We start from the raw sequence: 15,928 nt of genomic DNA on the forward strand, positions 1-15,928 counted from the left end.
GCATGTGTGTAGTTCATTGTTTAATTTGTATTATTTCTAGCTAGTTAGTTTAACAAATGCATGATGGTTAATTATATACTTTATATAATAATAATGCAGATGAATCGGCAATGGATGTACGGTCCCCGACTCTCCGGCGAGTTCACTACGGGTTTGAAAGATTTCCTCGTAGTGGCAAATGCGAACAAGCAGCAAGGTTTTATTATCTGTCCATGTGCTGTCTGTAAGAATTAGAAGGGTTACTCCTCCTCAAGAGACGTTCACATGCACCTGCTTCGGCACGGTTTCATGCCAAGCTATAATTGTTGGACCAAGCATGGAGAAAGAGGGGTTAGAATGGAAGAAGATGAAGAAGGGGATGATATCGATGACAACTATCATGATCATTTCGGTGATACTTTCATGGAGGATGATGCTGAAGGTGGGGAAGGGTTAGGTGAAGGTGAAGAAGAGGCACATGATGAGCCCGCTGATGATCTTGGTCGGACCATTGCTGATGCACGGAGACGCTGCGAAACTGACAAGGATAGGGAGAATTTGGATCGCATGTTAGAGGATCACAAAAAGTCGTTGTATCCAGGATGCGATAATAGTCTGAAAAAGCTGGGCTGCACACTGGATTTGTTAAAATGGAAGGCACAGGAAGGTGTAGGTGACTCATCATTTGAAAATTTGCTGAAAATGTTGAAGAGTATGTTTCCGAAGAATAACGAGTTTCCCGCCAGTACGTACGAAGCAAAGAAGGTTGTCTGCCCTCTAGGTTTAGAGGTTCTGAAGATACATGCATGCATTAACGATTGCATCCTCTACCGCGGTGAATACGAGAATTTGAATGAATGCCCTGTATGCACTGCATTGCGTTATAAGATCAGAGGCGATGACCCTGGTGACGATGTTGAGGGCGAGAAACCCAGGAAGAGGGTTCCCGCCAAGGTGATGTGGTATGCTCCTATAATACCACGGTTGAAATGTCTGTTCATGAACAAAAAGCATGCCAAGTCGTTGCGATGGCACAAAGAGGACCGTAAGTCCGACGGGGAGTTGAGACACCCCGCTGATGGAACGCAATGGAGAAAGATCGACAGAGTGTTCAAAGATTTTGCAGCTGACGCAAGGAACATAAGATTTGGTCTAAGTACTGATGGCATGAATCCTTTTGGCGAGCAGAGCTCCAGCCATAGCACCTGGCTCGTGACTCTATGCATCTACAACCTTCCTCCTTGGTTGTGCATGAAGCGGAAGTTCATTATGATGCCAGTGCTCATCCAAGGTCCAAAGCAACCCGGGAACGACATCGATGTGTACCTAAGGCCATTAGTTGATGAACTTTTACAGTTGTGGGCCAGACCTGGTGTACGTGTCTGGGATGAGCACAAAGGAGAGGAATTTGACCTACGAGCGTTGCTTTTTGTAACCATCAATGATTGGCCTGCTCTCAGTAACCTTTCGGGACAGACAAATAAGGGATACAATGCATGCACGCACTGCTTACATGAGACTGAAAGTGTACGCTTGGTTAATTGTAAGAAGAACGTGTACCTGGGTCATCGTCGATTTCTTCCCCGAAATCATAACGTAAGAAAGAAAGGCAAGCATTTCAACGGCAAGGCAGATCACCGGCCGAAGCCTGCGGAACGTACTGGTGCTGAGATATTTGATATGGTCAAGGATTTGAAATTCATCTTTGGAAAGGGTCCTGGCGGACAATCAGTTCCGCGGGGAGTTGACGGGCACGCACCCATGTGGAAGAAGAAATCTATATTTTGGGAGCTAGAATATTGGAAAGTCCTAGATGTCCGCTCTGCAATCGACGTGATGCATGTTACGAAGAATATTTGCGTGAACCTGCTAAGCTTCTTGGGCGTGTATGGGAAGACAAATGATACAAAGGAAGCACGGCAGGACCAGCAACTTTTGAAAGACCCAGATGACCGGCATCCGGAATGGTTTCAAGGTCGTGCCAGCTACGCTCTTACCAAAGAAGAGAAGGTCATTTTTTTTGAATGCCTGAGCAGTATGAAGGTCCCGTCTGGCTTCTCGTCGAATATAAAGGGAATAATAAACATGGCGGAGAAAAAGTTCCAAAACCTGAAGTCTCACGACTGCCACGTGATTATGACGCAATTGCTTCTGATTGCTTTGAGGGGGCTCCTACCGGAAAATGTTCGAGTAGCCATTGTGAAGCTATGTGCATTCCTCAATGCAATCTCTTAGAAGGTAATCAATCCAGAAGATCTACCACGGTTACAGAACGATGTGGTCCAATGCCTTGTCAGTTTCGAGTTGGTGTTCCCACCATCCTTCTTCGATATTATGACACACCTCCTGCTCCACCTAGTCGAAGAGATTTCCATTCTCGGTCCTGTATTTCTACACAATATGTTCCCCTTTGAGAGGTTCATGGGAGTATTAAAGAAATATGTTCGTAACCGTGCTAGGCCAGAAGGAAGCATCGTCAAGGGCTATGGAAATGAGGAGGTAATTGAGTTCTGTATTGACTATGTTCCTGACCTTAAGCCGATTGGTATTCCTCAATCGCGGCACGAGGGGAGACTAAGTGGAAAAGGCAAGATCGGAAGGAAATCCACGATATGTATGGACGGTCATTCTATGACTGAAGCACACCACACAGTTCTGCAAAATTCCAGCTTTGTGGCTCCGTACTTCGAGCAACACAAGAATATTTTACGCTCGGACAACTCGGGGAAGCCTGAATCCTGGATTAGAAAGGCCCACATGGAGAATTTCGGCAGTTGGTTGCGAAAACATTTAATGAATGACAATGATGTTGGAGATCAGCTGTACATGTTGGCCAAGAAACCATCTTCGACTATAACGATTTTCCAAGGGTACGAGATAAATGGGAATACATTTTACACCATCGATCAAGATAAAAAGAGCACCAACCAAAACAGTGGTGTCCGCTTTGATGCAGCAACCGAGAATGGGCGAAAGGTCACATATTATGGTTACATAGAGGAGATATGGGAACTTGACTATGGACCCTCCTTTAAGGTCCCTTTGTTCCGGTGCAAATGGTTCAAGCTAACAGGAGGTGGGGTAAAGGTGGACGAGCAATACGGAATGACAATGGTGGATTTCAACAATCTTGGTTACCTTGACGAACCATTCGTCCTTGCCAAAGATGTCGCTCAGGTTTTTTATTTGAAGGACATGAGTAGCAAACCAAGGAAACGGAAAGATAAGAAAACGATCAGTACATCATGCGATGATCCAAAGCGCCACATTGTTCTTTCAGGGAAAAGAAACATCGTGGGAGTGGAGGACAAGACAGACATGTCAGAAGATTATAATATGTTTGGTGAAATTCCGCCCTTCAAAGTGAACACTGACCCAAGCATTAAGTTAAATGATGAGGATGCTCCATGGATACGGCACAATCGTAAGCAAGCAGGGACACAAGGGAAGAATTGATGTGTAATAATTTATTGTACCAAACTTTGTATTTGGTCGATGAACTGAATGATGTATCAAACCTTTTGTCAAACCTTCAAGGGATCGACGAACTGAATTTTTTGATATATTATTTGTATTTTTAAGATTTTAAAATGAATTAGTTTTATTTTTCTGATTTTTTTGATATATAATTGTATTTTTAAGATTTTAAAATGAATTAGTTTTATTTTTCTGATTTTTTGATATATAATTGTATTTTTAAGATTTTAAAATGAATTAGAAACAAAATAATATAAACTTTAATAAAATATATAAGTACAAACAAAATAAAATAAATTTTAATAACGTAAATAAAATTTATGAAACTAAAATTATCAAAGTATTTTCTGTTCAAAACATTATAAGCAACCTCTAGTATTTTTGAAACTAAAATTATATAAAATTGATTCAACTAAAATTATCGAAGTATTTTCTGTTCAAAATCATTGAAAGCTAAAAGAATTTTCATAAAGAACTTTTTTTGTTAGAAACTTTAATAGCAAAAATAATTATCATAAAGTAAAATAAATAAGTAATTAGAAACAAAATAAAATAAAATAAATAAGTTTTTTGTTGTAAGTAGAAACAAAACAAAATAAATAAAGTAAAAAAGAAAACAAAAAACAGGCAAAAAATAAAAAATATGCCACCTACTGGGCCACCACGGCCTGAATATGACTAGAAACCCATCGATGGGCCAGGATTCAGGCCCGCAGAAGGCCTAGTAGGCCCATCAGGCATAGCAGTGACAATTAGGCCCGTAAGCCTGCAATGGAGAGGAGCTCAAGAGGGGAGCGGCAGTGGGGCTTATAAACCACTGCGCGCCCCTCTCAACTAGCGAGGTGGGACTAAACTTTCGACGCGGGCGTAGCAGCACAATGCCTTTAGTCCCGGTTGGGGAGGCGGACTGGGACTAAAGGGTACCCTTTAGTCGCGGTTGTTGTCCCCAACCGCGACTAAAGGCTCTTTCTGCGCGGGAACGAAAGCGGCGCCAAAACCCTTTAGTCCCGGTTGGGGAGGCGGACCGCGACTAAAGGTACCCTTTAGTCGCGGTTGGTGTGGCCAACCGTGACTAAAGGGTACCTTTAGTCGCGGTCCGCCTCCCCAACCGGGACTAAAGGTACGTCTATATATACTGCACTTAGCAGTTTCCGCCACTTCCCATTCTCCTCTCTCGACGCCGAAGCCCTGCCCCGACGCCGAAGCCCTGCCCCGACGTCGATCGCCGCCCGACGCCCTGCCCCGACGCCGATGCCGACGCCGAAGCCCTGCGCGCCGCCGCCCCCGTCCCCAGTGAGCGCCGCCGCCGCCCGTGCCCTGCCCTTAGCGCTCCGCCGCCGCCGCAGCGTGACCCTGCCCTTGCCCGCCGCAGCCCCTGCCCTTGCCCGCCGCCCGCCGCCCTGCCGCCCGCCGCCCGACGCCCTGCCGCCCGCCGCCCGCTGCCCCTGCCTGCCGTCCTCCGCGCGCCGGCAGAAGAAGAAGAAGGAAGAAGAAAAAGGAAGAAGAAGAAGAAAGAAAAAGGAAAAAGGAAGAAGAAGAAAGAAGGAAGAAGAAAACAAAAGAAAAACAGAAGAAAAACAAGAAAAAGGAAGAAAAAAGGAAAAAGGAAGAAAAAAAGAAAACAAAAGAAAAAGGAAGAAGAAAGAAAAAAGAAAACACAAGAAAAACAAACAGAAGAAAAAAGGAAAAAGGAAAAAAGGAAGAAAAAACAGAAGAAAAACAAAAGAAAACAAAAGAAAACAGAAGAAAAAGGAAGAAGAAAAAAAAGAAAGAAAAAGGAAGAAGAAAAAAAGAAGAAGAAAGGAAGAAGAAAGGAAGAAGAAGAAAGAAAGAAGAAAGAAAAAGGAAGAAGAAAAAAGGAAGAAGAAAGAAAAAGGAAGAAGAAAAAAAGAAGAAGAAAGGAAGAAGAAAGGAAGAAGAAGAAAGAAAGAAGAAAGAAAAAGGAAGAAGAAGAAAGAAAGAAGAAAGAGGAAGAAGAAAGGAAGAAGAAGAAAAAAAGAAGAAGAAAGAAACCAAATGAAAACCAAAAAGAAAAACAAAGAAAACAAAACAAAATACTTGGCAGTGCTCAATAATCTTATTTTTTAATTCCTCCTCCTGTATGTCCCCTTAATCTTATTTTTTAATTCCTTTATACTTAAAGAATTTTTACTACATGCAGGAGTGACATATGGCGGACGATAGAGCCGAGCCGCTTAGGGATCCGGAGGCTGAACGTTATCTAATGGGCATCATCAACAACGAGATTCCTTATGTGTCGGGCTCAGAATATGAGCAAGAAGAGGATGTAGTCTCTTCTTTTCTGAACCTTGACGGTGGAACAGAGATTGTCGATGATCAAGAAGGTGAAGGAACGGACATTGTCGACGGAGGTCAACCGTCAACAAACGACGATCTCGAATTGCAAGTAGCAACCACCTCCGGCGAGGTATATATATACATTGAGCCTCTCGTGATACAAACTTACTGAAATGTGAATACATATGTATTAACGCGCGCGACTCTCTTTCTTTTTTTAGCCCTCCGGATCGAGTGCGACAAAGCGTGGCAAATCCAAGGCGATGAAAACAGGAGAAACATATGCCATTGAGTTTGTTAGTGAAACCGGCAAGCCCATACAGCACACCTCAAAGTTTATCAACCAATGCGGAGTCGTTGTTAGAGACAACGTCCCGATCACCGTCCAGGAATGGAAGGAGCCAAAGAAGGCACGTCTTGGTTTCAGTTTTGTCGACAAGAGAACGAAAAAGGATTGCTGGAGAAAGCTTATGGAACATTTCATTCTACCTCCGGAATACAACAAAGCCGATGAATTCGGTAACGAGGTTCCGGGTGGACGTCAGAGGAGGAGGCTAGTTAAAGAGTTCGCTCTTCAGAAGATGGGCGAAGCATTCCGGAACTTCAAGAAAAATTTAACCCGTGACTATGTCAACAAGGGCAAGACTCCGGATTTCAATGGACAACATGAGAAACTGAAAGATGATTGGCCAGAATTTGTGAGGCAAAAGCAATCGGAGCATTTCGAGGAAATATCGAAAAAAATAAGGATAATGCGAGTAAGAAAAAGTTCCATCATATTATGGGGCCAGGAGGATACCGCCTTTTGGAGCCTAGGTGGCAGAAGATGGAGGAGGACCTGAGGGTGCGAGGAATCCCTCTAGGTACAGAGGGATGGGACCCAAGGGCCAAAAGCTGGTGGTACGGGCATGGGGGATCGCTAGACCCGGAGACAGGGGTGTGTGTTCACCGGCAGAGACAGTTTGCTCCCACCCAAGCCCTTATTGACGCAATGACCCAAGCTCAAGAGGGCTTGATCAAGTTCAACAGAGAGAAAGACGCACTGACAACAGCCCTCGGGAATGATGAACACGGAGGACGTGTACGAGGCAAAGGCAAAGTTCCGTGGAAAGTAGGGTTTTCCCAGGACAATGACCCGTACTGTTACAGAAGCCGTAAGAGAAAGACGGACCAGGATGCAGATCTTATGACGAAGTTTGCATCGGAACTCCATGAGTTGAAGCAGACCGTGCATGAACTAGTAAAAGAAAAATCGGCTGCAGGGCCGCATGAAGATCATGAAGCGGATCGCGGAAGCCAGCAGCGGAGAAGCAGCGTGGCTTCCACGGATGCCCCGCCTGGTGCTAGTGCACCGATGATCGAGATTCGTGCACCGGAGCCTCACTACCCCGTGGATGATGTAAAGGAGATGAAAGAATGTGATCTGCATTATCCCGTGGGGAACGTTTCCACGAAGGTAGCTAGCGGCAGTGCTTTACCCTGTACACCTGGAGCACTCCACCACAACAACCCCATTGCATATGGCTATGCTCGTGTCACGGTGGAAGACATAGTCCAAGGGTTTGAGGACCTGGAGATTGACAAACCTACACCCGAAGGGGAGAGAAGACTTGGAGATGTCAAGCGCCAGTTCATTCTATGGAAAAAGAAGTACATAGTGTTTCCAGGCGAGGCGCCAAGGCTAGCAAGTCCACCACCCTCCGATGGTGGTGGTGGTGGTGGTGGCGGTGGTGGTGGTCGTGGTGGTTCACCTACACCTCCTTCACGCCATTCGACGCCGTCCCCCGATCCACAACCTCCGGCGGGTACGACGCCCCCCAATCCACCTCCGGCGAAGAAGCAGAAGCAGGCAGACAGCAAGGAAACCCGCTCCTGGACTATTAACCCGGACCCTTATGTACCTAAGACCACAAGGGTACCGGAGCCATCACTGAAGCCTCTCCTCCCAAGGCCTTGGGAACTTAGTGAAGCTGAAACCAAATTGGCCGCGTCTGCTGATTATGAGAAATGGAAGGCGGATATGAAGGCGATAAAAGAGCCTGAGCCCAAGCAAGTATTCACTGAGAAGCAAAAGAAGTGGGCTAAGGATTTTTTGACGACACCGTCCCAAGCCGAGCTGAATATGCCTGACGACTATGGACATGAACTTCGTAGGCAAGCAAAAATATTGAAGGAGGAGAAAGAAGAAAGTAAAAAAAAGCGGGAAACAAGTTGACCAGCTCGGGATGCAGAAGAAACAATCGACCCCCCCGCTCATAGTGAAAGCCGGTCCGGAAGAGAACCCCGAGATCATAGCAGCTGCGGTAGCACTTGGATTGACTGTAGCGAGTGCCATGAAACAAGCGTCCGAGATGGGTTTGACTCTTCGTGCCTTCTTAGGCCTTGAGGATGCGCCAGTATGTTAGATAGCATTACAATATGTGCGGAATGGGCCTCTCGTCGAGCCTGCGCGGGAAAAGAGTCTACCACCACAAATGCGAAATCTGCTACGTTGGTACAAGCAATTCATAACATGGGCCGACAAAGAATACGTTTATGCGGATGTTACAGATGAGCATCACACCAAACGGTACTCTGTACAAGTTCATATGAGTGAATTGTTCCAGCTGTTCAATCTGCGCGACCTCGACAAATCTATGCTGAGTTGCTACGTTCTGTAAGTGATTTATTTCTACCTCATCTCGTTCTTCATTGCCTGCACTATATATATATAGTCCTAACTATATATATATATATATAGTATATATATATATATATATATATATATATATATATATATATATATATATATATATATATATATATATAGTCCTAACTATATTGTTGCGTACGCTATTATGCAGATTGAAGATTTGGGAATGCAAAATAAGAAACATCCATGATGTTGGGTTCATTGACCCACATATCATTAATGGACATGTGTTACAACATCACCCCGAAGACGTGGAGAAAGACTTGTACAAGTTTCTTAGAAAGCATCAACTCAAAAGTCATATTCTATTTCCTTACCATTTTGGGTGAGTGTTTCTCTCTTGTGCCCATTCTCTTTTGTTTACTCCATGCATGGTATGTCTAATCGATGAGTTATGCATGACTGTGCATGTAACGTGTCCGCAGGTTCCACTGGATTCTGCTAAATATTGAACTTCACATCTCCAGAGTTCTAATCATGGACTCTATGGATTCGGATCCAAAGCGTTGGGCCGACATGATAAAAATGCTGCAAAAGTAATTATTTTCAATCATTTGAGCTCTATATCGATCGGTCTCTTTCGTTCATTTCCTAATATCAAGTAACTAATAACTCCCTTGTTCATTTAATTTTCTTTGCCCTGTAGGGTTTGGAGACGGTTCTCAGAAGAAATTGTCGATGAATTCAAACATGAGCTAGATTTCAGAAGGTTAGTTAATGTGGATAAGCACCCACCGGGGACCAATCTATGTGGATACTATGTTTGTGAGAACATCCGGAGACACACCTCTGAGCGGAAGGCATCGGATAGCGTGCGGAACGCGACGGATAACTTGCGGAGGAGGCTTAGTTCAGAAGCTCGCTTCCGACCAATTCAAGAAGAATTAGCAGGATTTTTCATGAGGGAAGTCATCAATCCTAAAGGAGAACACTATACCGAGGACGAAGAAATTTATATGCATACCCGAGATTGAAACTTGTTCGAAGTTGTACATGGTCATCCATCCTAATTGTGTATGGAAACTTGTTCGAAGTTGTATATGGTCACCCGAGATTGAATATATATTATATATTCCTCTTGAATTCTTCTTGTTTGAAATTTCATATGCATGTATATAGTAGCGTAGAATATGTGTACTGAAACTTCATCAAAATTTAAATAAAACACAAAATAAAATATAAAAGAAATAAAACACTACAAATTAAAAAGAAATCAGGTTTAGGGGGGCTAAAACCCTAAACCTGCGGAGGAGGCCTTTAGTCCCGGTTAGCCACAAGAACCGGGACTAAAGGTCCTCCGCCCCGACGGACCACTGGCGCCCACGTGGACGGGCCTTTAGTCCCGGTCAGCCACGCGAACCGGGACTAAAGCCTTTAGTCGCGGTCCGTAAGAGGCGCGACTAAAGGGGGGGGGGGGTCTTTAGTCGCGCATATTTAGTCCCGGTTGCACAGCCGGGACTAAAGGCTGTTGCGAACCGGGACTAAAGGGATTTTTTCTACCAGTGTCAGAAACTAATAGTGGTACAAAAAAAATATATCAACAGATAATTGAGTTTAGAACCATCTGCTAATGAAGTGATAATTGCACATACCTGTGACACAGTTCCCTGCAAATTGTGCCTTTACACATAAGCTAGAAGCAAATAACTCAAATTATTTACACATGATACATGTGCACGCACTATGGTTTAAAAGCAAAAAAAAAAAAACAGAAGATGTAATGCTAACGTAATGTGTTTTACTCCAAATATGAAAACACTGGTGCTATAAAACAAACCTCCAGTTGGGCCAGCAGCAAGATTAAGGGTATCCACTAATGGGACGCTGATCACAATAAACTTGTGAAGTTCAAAATGTAACAACCGTCATGTAGATAGCAAGCAAAAGAAGCTGAACCATGCAATGCACTTCAGCAATAATATTTTTTTATCATTGGTGAAGCAGGTCTAATTAGCTTTCGTAGATGAGTACTTTCCATTGTCAAGATGCTCACAGTTCGTCAAATCATCCGCATTATTTCCTGCCATACATGGCCACACACATATGCAATCAAGCACGTCCATGACGAAGAATTTGTGTCCTCGTGTGTGTGTGTGTGTGTTTTCCAGACCGTATCAAAGGAGTTTGCAATGCATACCTGCGTCTCCCGGCGAAATCGGTCCAGCAACTTGCTAGCTTCTCTACGTGCACGTATTCTGCTGTATATTTTCATCTCCTTCCAACACGTATTGGCTAGGAAATAATCGAGCTAGCCTCATACATGCGTATTGCCGGATGACACTTGGCTGTGTGCTCCAGTGTGCATGTATTCTGCCGTATAGGTTCGTCTCTCCTCCCAACACCGACCGGCTAGGAAGTAATCTAGCTAGCAGCGTACGTGCGTATTCCCAAAAAGCACTCGGCTGCGTCGTCCCAACCCTGCTTGATTCGGCTTCAAAGAGATGACATATTTTTTTCCATTGGAAAAGAGAAACGATGGATTATTTTTCCATGGAAGGGGAAAGAATTGGCTTTATTTAATAAGAGAAGGAATAGATCGTGGATTATAGTTAGAAAGAGACCTGGAGTAGTACGATTGAGCTCTAGATTGATGTGTTTATTTTTATCTAGGAGAGGCCGTAGAGCTGTAGATAGATTTAGATAGAAATTGAGATTGAGTACGGTTACAAACGTGAAAAGAGGCCTGGACTTGTACGCTTTACCTAGGAGTTTTTTTACTTGTAATTTTATTATGGACCTGACTTGTACGCTTTACCTAGGAGTTTTTTTACTTGTAATTTTATTATGGACCTTGAGTGTTTGTTTTTCATAGGATTTTATAGATTGATCTACACCGTAATAATTCGGTCCCACGAGATTAACGGCTCCTAATTACTGATTAACGTGGTAATTTTTAGGGAGTCACAAATTAGTATATAATATATATATATATATATATATATATATATATATATATAGGTATAGATAGATAGATATAGATATAGATAGATAGATAGATATAGATTGTTGCACACATTTGCAGGATTTCTTTTGGTGGAGGGATAGAGATCTGCACGCACTCAAGCGGAATTCAACGAGGCTGGTGCATGGCCTTAGGCTGAATGCAGTGGGCTGCGTGCTTTGATAATGGCTGCAAAGTGAAGATTTTTCGGTCGACTCCAAGCACATGCTCCAACTTTCAGGTACATGTCTCTCTCCAACCTCAGTTTTTCCTCCCTACATTTTTGCTGCGAAATCATAGGAAAGAATGCTCTCTACTGAATGAGCAGTAGAATTAGTATCTAAACGATTTACTTTTTATGTTCTTATATTCTTCCATTCCAACATTCTATCTAACTCGAAGCTATGACGTATGTAATGCCCACATTACAGGCACCTTACAAGCCTAACTGGGCCCCAAGGTAAAAGGTTGGTCAGTAATAGATGGCCGGCTTAATGGTGAGTGCTTCTACTGGAGTGATGAGACAACTCCTGGGTATGCTGGCCACCCTCATGGGGGACGAGTTCACCAAGCTCATAAACTTGCGGAAGGAGGTATGTTCATTAGTGAGGATCTTACCAGCATGAAGGATGCCCTTGAGAGACTTTCAGATTTGGATGAGCTAGACAAGCAAACCAAAGGGTGGAGAGACCAAGTGAGGGAGATGTCATATGGCATTGAGGAAATCATCGATGACTTCATGTGTTGCGTTGGGGCAAAAAGTGAAACCGATGGTTTTGGAAGGAAGACTGCGCGAATCCCTAAAAAGTTGAGAACGGATCAATGAGATCAAGTCACTTGTGCTTGAGACAAGTGCAGGACACCAAAGGTACAAACTTGATATTCCAGCGTCAAGTGATGTAGCCATTGACCCACGAGTTGCGACACGATATGAAAATGTAGCTAACCTTGTTGGTATGGAAGGACCAACAATGAGCTTATCAATTGGCTCATAGACACCCTGCAATTTTTGTTGGCTCATAGACAGGGAAAAGCAATTGAAGGTGGCATCGATTGTGGGATTTGGAGGTCTATACACAAAACTACACTTGCCAACGTGGTATATGATAGGCTCAAGGGCGACTTTGACAGTTATGCTTTTGTGCTGATATCTCAAAAGCCAGACATCATAAAATTTCTCCGTGGTTTACTCTACGAACTTGGGGGTGTACTATCCTTTAATGATTGTGAGTTAAATGTTGTTCTTTGTTTGGCTTTTTGTGTGCGTTGGTTTGAATTATGCTGGGCACGTCTGCTGCTCTGTTGCCGGGTGGTGTTGTTGCTTTCCGGTCTGGGTCTGACCATGTTTGATGTGATATCGGTTGCCTGTTGGGAGGCCATTAGGAGGCTACTTCTCGGTTTGTTCGGGTCTGGGTTGAGTTTGTCCACCCATGTTTGGTTGGATAGTTAGGAGGACAGTGGTATCCCCGGCTCATCAGGGTTCAAGTCCTGGTGCTCGCATTTATCTTGGATTTGTTTCAGGATTTCCGGCGATTCGCGTTCAGTGGGAGGAGCCTTTCCGGCGACTACGAGGCGCCTAAGGTGGATTCGTAAAATCCCAGAATGATGTGTCGGCTCAGTCTCTCGGAGGTGCTCATAGGGATACAGTGTGCGTGTGTGTGTCCATAGGTGAGTGTATGCGTGTGTATATGAACGCTTGCGTCTGTACTGTATTCAAAAGAAATTGGGGTCTAGCACAACCCGTGCAGAGCCGTTTAGGCACGCTGAACCAACTTTACCAAGGGAAGGATGTTTATCGTGAATGGTGTGCAGGTGATATTTACCAAAGACAAATAATATTGATCATTGCCCATGGCCTTCTTTCGCTGGCCACCCGGGTCGACAGAAAAGGAGGTCCATTGTGCCACTGAGTGAAAAATTATTTTCCGGGGCTAGATGAGCTGGGTAAACGACATCGCACATCATGCACCAGGTTGAAAGTTGTGGCCCGACGGCAAATCCACACGTTGCACATCAATGGCCTACCCTGCCACGGTTTCCAGCCCGGGGCAACTCGTGCCGAGTCTGGGATAAGAGTGTCTGGGGAAGGCGAAACAAATAGGATGTGCCTACCTGATCGCATTGCCGGGTCTGGCATCGTAGAGACCGGATAAATTGGCCAGTGACATTAAATAGCCAAGCAACAACATAGGACCTCAGATAGTTCACTTACCTTTAGGTTGTGGTTGGTCTTTGTGCCAATAGCGCAACGGGTCATCTATCAATATAAATAGCTAGGGAAAGTGGCACACACACCGCTGTAACCTCTTGCTCGTGCCAAGGTCTTTTGCTTCAGCCGTCATAGCAGGAAGCCTACAACAACATGTATGCTACCTGCCCAATCACACGTCCATTAACTCGGGTTGAATGAGATGGGCGATGTTGTCTTCTCTCTCACAAGCGGGTTTCCTCCCATGATGGGACGCGAGCTCGGGGGCAGAAGGAACCTAGATGCGACTGATCGAGCCGTATGGCATTGTAGTCCACGAGCTTCACCATAGTGTTGCATGACTTTCACTATACCCGGCTACTCAGCCCTACCATGTCCATGTGTATCTGTCTAACACTCGTGACGATAGGAAGCTAGGCTGGCACTCGAAGTAGCACTAGCCGGCCAGGGTCATCGATTACAAGAAAGTGCCTCGCAGTTGGCTAATAGGACGTTATTCTATTTCATCCTCCCACGAGCTGGACTTCATGGTTTGCCCGAATCTATTGTGCAGGGGTGGTCGTCCTTTCTATCGACCCGGTCATTGGGTTGTCCTGGCCGACCAAAGAAGGGCATGGGTGACGTCATGACCAAGAGCCGAGCAAGAAGGAAGCAACCAAAAGCAGGGAAATGGCCGGTCAGGCATGTCGTCAGCCGCTGACGTGAGCCAGAAACCACACAACGGCCTTATACTGAAGGGCCAAAGAAGTATGGAAGGACAGGCAAGAGGGCATTCTGGCAGATTGCTCATGAATGCTGAGGAACCAGCTAGCTAGAAGGGCCAGGTAGTGAGACGGCAGGGCAGCCGAGCAGGCGGGTGTCCAAAAGGCCTGGGTAGGCGAGGTATTAGCATGCATATGCATAAAACCGAGCACACCCATGTGTTTTAAGTACTCAACAACCTATGAGTAAAATACTTCTTAAAAGAAAATTATGACGTGTAATAAATCATAAAAAAGTCTCAGTCTCTCTTGATGTAGATAAGTCTTTGAGATCAAGCTAATTGAACTGTTATTCCAAAAAAGGTAATTAACCGCAGGTAAAAAAAGTAACTCAGACGGATCAAAACAAATTCTTAATGAGCAGTACATACATGTGGTTTGCTAGCAACATTGCATTGTATGACTGCTCATGTTTAGATATGCAATTAGTGCTACAAATGTCAAAAACTACACCATTTGTTGTGGAATTAAATGATCACGCCAGTTTGGATGTGGTGTTTGGTGAAGCAATGATGATATCGAGGACACACACAACATTGATCGCTCGCTGACTTCCTATAAATAACTAGCTTCGTCCCCTATGTAGCAGCATCATATTTAGTTTATAGGGAGGATAATGTGGAGGTGTGGAAGAGGAGTAGTAATGATGTGTAGGTGAACGGCGCAGACAGTCAGAGGGGATGAGATGTATTGGGAATTTGAGTCGGGGGAACCTATAAAAGCATATTTCTTAGACAAACAATGAAGCTAGTAAGTATCAGAACAGTTGTGACTCTTTTGACTTTTGGGGCAAACACATCATTGCGTTATGTTGTCAAGTCGGTGTGATTCCGTCTAGAGGACACTTAGCTATAGAATTCATCGCTCGAGTGGGAATTTCATTATTCGGGTGACATGCTAGTGCATCCAATCATGTCTCAGTTTACCTCGTCGTCATGACCGGTTAAAAGCATGGCTAATCCAGTCATGTGTGTTATGTGAGCAAGAAAATCAATTAGCTAGCTCGTGTACTTGGACCGGATCACTCGATCGAGCTAGCTTGTACCTGCTGCTTCACCCAGCCAAACGCTTATACTTGTTGCTTCACTCTCAAGTTTCTTATTATCTTTTGCTGAATGTTTGCTCATGATGATTTACGGGCTCCTCATATAACTTCTAATTTACTACCTAAGTTGCTGATGTTTGCCATGTTATCAATTGTCTACAAGCCAAATTGAGGCCCAACCATCTTTCCAAAAAACGTACTACTAACACACCAAACTTTTGTTCATGCTCTTACATTGGCTATGCTTTATTTTTGGTAGAGATAGTTGGGGCATAAACGAAACATATGTCACACGCGCCTCATGGTCTCCCCGGCCGCCAGTCTTGGTCCCTCACTTTCCCAGTCAGGTTCACTCGGTCGGGATAGGTTTATGGTGGTGCTACTGTGCAGAGAATGGGCAAGTGTTGTATTTTATCGAGCTTGAGACTGTTTAGTATAAGCCGGCCCGGTAAATGAAGCCCACGCAGTAGGTAGCCCCTCCAACCCATTATTTTCTAGACAAACAAATAGTTTCACTCTTCTGGCA

General features: G+C 44.3%; 1 pseudogene; it reads left to right on the forward strand.

The window, feature by feature from the left end:
* The first annotated feature begins 10,868 nt into the window (after nucleotides 1-10,868).
* Nucleotides 10,869-13,117, forward strand: LOC120968123 (disease resistance protein RGA5-like; annotated as a pseudogene).
* The last annotated feature ends 2,811 nt before the right edge of the window (nucleotides 13,118-15,928 follow it).

The sequence above is a fragment of the Aegilops tauschii genome, chromosome 7, assembly GCF_002575655.3.
Source record: "Aegilops tauschii subsp. strangulata cultivar AL8/78 chromosome 7, Aet v6.0, whole genome shotgun sequence".
Lineage (NCBI taxonomy): Eukaryota > Viridiplantae > Streptophyta > Magnoliopsida > Poales > Poaceae > Aegilops > Aegilops tauschii.